Here is a 6,171-nt window from a genome sequence, read left to right as displayed (position 1 = left end):
AGAATGCCCCATGGAGGGAAGAGCAAGCATTTTAAAATTTGCCAAAGTACTGGAGATAACTCGCCTCCTCTTTACAAAAGATACCATGGGATGTTTTTTTTTTAACATCTCCCATCTAATGCTAAAATTTAAATGATAGGACACGCAGTTCAAAGTCCATCCTCAGACAGCACTGACAGTGATGCCTCACCTGCCTGTGCAACACCCGGATGCCAGTTGATATCTGTGCCGAGATTCAAACCCAGGTTGGCTCAGAGGAGCGAGAGTACGTACTTTGAGGCTATTTATCTTCCCAGCCCCTCATATATTCTGTAATCTATTATATATGTACAATGGTGATGCTCTGCATTGTTAAATGCCCGGCCTTAGTGTCTTATTGTTTTCAGGCAGGAGCAGTCAGGCCCAAGCTCATATTTTTGGCATCTTTCGGAATTTTACAGCGAAGCAAACCGTTTTTGTCAGCGATTACAAACCTTAACAAGGTAAAATTCCATCATGATCACAGGTGCTTAAGCAGCAGGTGCACTCTTCATTCTGGGAAGTGGTTTTCTTTTGGTTGTGAACACATTAATTCTGGTTATAAACCTATGAAATCACTTCTGACACCAACTCTTGCAGGGTTTTGTCACTCTCTCGACGATTGTCATTCGAACGCAACTTGGGAACATCAATTTGACATCCGCGACAGTGTGGAAAGTGCAAACTTGATTAAATATGAACCTTCAAAGGAACTTTATGGCAATTTTTTTGTGGAGGGAAGGGGGGGGGGTTCTTATTGCCAACTGATTGCTTCAAGGATGGTTGAGAAGTTGATTTAGCTTGAGCATGAACAACATGAAAAGGAATTTTAAAACTTCAATTTTTTTTCCTGAAACAATAACACAGCCATGCTTCTGAAAAAAAGTAATGGAACTCCTGAAAAACATTCCCACTATGTTTGTTTCGAGTGAAATGAATTTTGACAATATTGTACATGTCAAGGTAATTATTCAGAACAGCCAAATTACCTTTGCTTGATAATTATCAACATTCTGTCCGATAGCATTGCTCGCATGAAATTACATTGCAATTCGTGTGATCCATGCGAAGTTGTTATACATGTGAAGTTTGTTCTTCTTTGCATGATCTGATGTGCACGGTTTGATATGTTTTATTTAATGCGAGATTTACTTCAAACCGATGTGCAGCCTTCTCATGAAAATGCATTCCTTTTACTGTCTGATAATCTCTGCTTCATCTTTCCTCTTGAAAAAGACATTGAGAATCGAAAACTAATACACAAGCAAGAATGATTTTTTTTTTTTCGATATTATGCTGTCATGCTTTTGGCTGAATCTCACCATGTGGAAGTATGATGGTCTGCATGAAAGTAATACAATACTACTATTCTACTTATTCAATGGTCCCCATTGTTCCCACCTTATCGGGGTTTGACCTGGAGGAGACGCTTATGGTCTTGGTATTTCCAGAACCGGCTATAGGGTCATTCCATGTCAAATCATCAAAGAATCTGCCGTCATCTCTCAGATTTTTGTAAAACTTTGGGAACCAATTGGGACCCATGAAAAACGGCAAGAACTCAAATATTTTTGCTAACAGCCTCTTAATTAGTGAGATACAGACTAACGAACTTTGGACTAATTAGCACGACGTCGCGAATTCAAATGGCCATATCTCTAAAAGTATAACACCTAGAGAGCTGGTTTTGGTGTCATTCTAAAGGTATTTTCATGCCTTATGAATTTGTCTGGGAAACATTTTCCTACCTCCAACCACAAAAAAGTTATCACAAAATATAAACTTCAATCGTGAATCCCCAAAAAATGTATCCTTCAAATTTCCTCAAATTCATCCCAGAGGTACCTTATGATGTCAAGAAGCTTCCACATAAGTTTTGTGATGGGCACTCCAATCGTTTCTGAGATATGAGCAATAATGTACATGTACGTATGGCATATAGGTTCGAAAATCAGCATTTGTAATGTATTATACAATCATTCTAACCTAGCCATGACAGGGAACACAGGGAACGACCATCAATTGCTTTGAAGTATCATATACTTTCATTTTCAACTGGGCCCGAGGGGAAGAAACAAGTGCTGCTGTTGCTGCATTGAAGAGGAAATTGAAAGCCTAAGTCAGGTTAGTCAACACTGTGTACTTGAACTCACTTATTGATTGTATAATACATTACAAATGCTGATTTTCGAACCTATATGCCATACGTACATGTTCATTATTGCTCATATCTCAGAAACTATTGGAGTGCCCATCACAAAATTTATATGGAAGCTTCTTGACATCATAAGGTACCTCTGGGATGAATTTGAGGAAATTTGAAGGATACATTTTTTGAGGATTCACGATTGAAGTTTATATTTTGTGATAACTTTTTTGTGGTTGGAGGTAGGAAAATGTTGCCCAGACAAATTCATACGGCATGAAAATACCTTTAAAATGACACCAAAACCAGCTCTCTAGGTGTTATACTTTTAGAGATATGGCCATTTGAATTCGCGACGTCGTGCTTTGTCAGGTCAGGTTCGATCTGTGACCTGCTACAGGTACCATGTAAACCTGTACTAACCTGTTCCATGGTCGGGTTGTCGGCGACTAAACCGTCTCCCCCACCAGGTTTTCTGGTGAGGGGGGTGTTTGGATATGGACACCCAGCAGGATTAAAAACAAAACCTGTCAAAGGGCGGAGGAGCTCCTTGTGAGCCAACGGCCATCCATATCTAGTGCCCAACTGTGTCTGCGGACGTCCTCCTGCAGTTGGGTTACTTCTAATTAGGAGGTTGGTGGCAGGATTTGCACTCCGGCCACCGTAAAACCCTTCATTCCGCAAAACGCAAAAACGCAAAAAAATCTGAAAACCCACTCCGTGGGAGTACCTCCTGTGCAGCTTCCCTTCGCAGGGCAGCTCACCGGATGATGGGATTGGGGCAAAGCCTTCGGGACCCCCAATCTTTGATAGGAGGGAAACCACGGGGTAACATCCCTGGGTCAGATTGCGGGAGAGTGTGTCGGAGTGGTGCTGAGGTGTCGTCCACCAGACGGCGGTCTCCTTGGGTTAACCTGAGGCGGTCCCTTCGGGTGGGTGCCTGGAATGTCCTATCCCTAAGAGAGGATGATCACCTGTCTCTGTTATCATCTGAGCTCAAGCGTTTGGACATCGGGATTGCAGCTCTCTCTGAGGTTCGGAGACCGGATTGCGGCGAGATAATGGTGGGTGGTTACACCTACTATTGGTCTGGTCGCTCTGATGGTTACCATACCCAAGGAGTTGCTGTAGCTGTGTCTAATAAGCTGACCCCAATGATAATTGAGGTAACACCGGTCAACGAGCGTATTATGAGATTAAGGATTCGTCACTCCTTAGGTGTCATTTCCCTGGTCTCTATTTATGCTCCGACTGAGGCGAGTGATCTTACCGTGAAGGATGCATTCTACGCCACACTCGAGTCTGTGGTTGATCAGTGCCCCAGACGAGATACACTTCTAGTCTTGGGGGATTTCAATGCATCGACTGGAACTGATAGGGATGGTTATGAGGTGTGTGTTGGTCCCCATGGGTCAGGAACTATGAACCAGAATAGCACTAAGTTCCTTGACTTTGCAAGAAGTCATGGACTTAGGGTGGCTGGTTCATGGTTTCAGCGCCCGCAAGCTCATCGCTGGACTTGGTATTCCAACGCTGGCGGTGTGGCAAAGGAGATTGACCATGTCCTCATTGACGGTCGTTGGAGGATGATCCAGAACTGCAGGGTCTACCGGAGTGCTCAGTTCCTCAATACTGACCACAGGCTTGTTGTAGCAACTCTAAAGCTGCACCTTAAATCCTGGAGAATGGTACCATCCCAGCCTAGGCTGGATGTTGCCAAGCTCAGGGATGAGAGAGTAGCTGAGGAGTTTGCGAACAGGCTGAGTGGACACTTGGGGGTCTGGGTGCTTTGGGGGTCCTGAAGAGTTGTGGAGCACCTTCAAGACCACCGTCCTTGATGTTGCCGGTGGATGCCTTGGAGTTCACCGCAGGGCAAAGAAGAATTTTGTCTCTCAAGGGACACTGGATACCATTGACCAGAGTCGCAGGGCCAGGCTGAATGGCAGAGCTGAGCTGTTCAGGGAGCTGAGGCGTAAAACTGTACGTGCACTGAGGGTGGACAAGGAGGCCTATGTGCGAGGAATCTGTGAGGGGTAGAGCATCACCTGTGGACAGGTGATTCTCGTCCCGCTTACAGGGGAATTCGCGCATTACGTTCATCCAAGCCCATCCCTCGGAGCACTGCAGTTCGAGCAGAGAGTGGTAGGCTCTTGACAGAGGAGTCTGAAGTGAAGGCCCGCTGGGCCGGTTACTTTGAGCGGTTGTACCAGGCTGATCCCCCAGCTGTCGAGTTGGACGTCAAGGGTGTTACAATCCCTGTTGCTGACCCTCGAATCAACTGTGGTCCACCATCGCTTGTGGAAACACGGGCTGCGGTGAACCAGTTGAAACGGGGCAAAGCTGCAGGGATCTGTGGCATCCATGCTGAACTTCTCAAGGCTGGTGGAAATGCTGCACTCGCGTCGTTGCATGCAGTTTTGTGCTCTGCCTGGAACACAGGCATCATCCCAACTGACTGGAAGAGGGGCCTTGTTGTCCCTCTCTGGAAAGGGAAGGGTGATCGCCAAGACTGCAACAACTACCGAGGGGTGACGCTGCTCTCAGTGCCGGGCAAGGTCTTTGCTCGGATAATTCTTGATAGGGTTCGCCACCATCTGCTTGAGCACCAGCGTCCAGAGCAGTCAGGCTTTACACCAAAGAGGTCAACGATTGACCGTATCCTTGCTCTTCGTGTCCTCACTGAACGCAGACGAGAGTTTCGGCAGGGGCTGCTTGCAGCCTATGTTGATCTCTGTAAAGCGTTCGATTCAGTGAATCGGGATGTCCTCTGGAGGATTCTTGGTCTTCGTGGGGTGCCACCGAAACTGATCGATCTGATGTCTGAACTCTACTCTGGTACTGAGAGTGCTGTGAAGTGTGGTGGTACCGCCTCTGACTTATTTCCAGTTGTTACTGGAGTTCGTCAGGGATGTGTACTTGCCCCCACACTTTTCAGCACTTGTATGGACTGGATTTTTGGGAGGATGTCGGAGAGATCAAGTTGCGGTGCATCGTTTGGCAATGTCAAGATCTCGGACCTTGATTTTGCAGATGATGCAGTCATCTTTGCGGAGACTTTAGACATCCTCTTGGGGGCCCTCGAGGTGCTGAATGAGGAGTCGGAGCCGTTGGGATTACGGATTTCTTGGGTCAAAACAAAGATCCAGGCTTTCGGTGACATCTTGGATGCTGCTGTCCTGTCTGTGTCTGTTTGTGGTGAGGATGTTGAGGTCGTGGATAGATTCACTTACCTTGGCAGTGATATTCATGTCTCCGCAGGTTGTGAGCCGGAGGTCAATAGACGTCTGGGTCGGGCCTGGGGAGTCATGGATTCACTGGATCATGGGGTGTGGCGCTGCCGGTACCTGTGCGGGAGGACGAAAGTCCGAGTCTTCAGGTCCTTGGTACTTCCAGTCTTGCTCTATGGGTGCGAGACTTGGACTTTGACCAAGGATCTGAGACGGAGACTTAATTCCTTTGGTACCAGGTCTCTTCGGAGAATCCTTGGCTATCGCTGGTCGGATTTTGTGTCCAACGAGCGGTTGCTGAGAGAGACTCGGATGAGATTTGTTACCTGCATAGTCCGTGAGCGTCAGCTGCGGCTGTATGGACATGTGGCTCGTTTTCCTGACGCTGATCCTGCTCACCAGATTCTCTCAGCGAGGGAGTCTCATGAGTGGAGGAGGCCAGTGGGCCGACCACGTGCCTCATGGTTGCAGCAGGTTGACCATCATCTCAAGGAGATGGGGATGGGCCTGGCATCTGCCTGGGGGATGGCCAGACGGAGGCCCCTGGAGTACCGGCGGAAAGTGGACGCAGCGACGCGCTGTTCTGGCACATGCTCCCATACCTGACCTGACCTGACGTCGTGCTAATTAGTCCAAAGTTCGTTAGTCTGTATCTCACGAATTAAGAGGCTGTTAGCAAAAATATTTGAGTTCTTGCCGTTTTTCATGGGTCCCAATTGGTTCCCAAAGTTTTACAAAAATCTGAGAGATGACGGCAGATTCTTTGATGATTTGACATGG

This window comes from Eptatretus burgeri, chromosome 2 (genome assembly GCF_056783735.1).
Source record: "Eptatretus burgeri isolate ZD-2024b chromosome 2, Ebu_testis_v1, whole genome shotgun sequence".
Taxonomy (NCBI): Eukaryota; Metazoa; Chordata; class Myxini; order Myxiniformes; family Myxinidae; genus Eptatretus; species Eptatretus burgeri.
Note: the sequence above shows the minus strand (reverse complement) of the source record.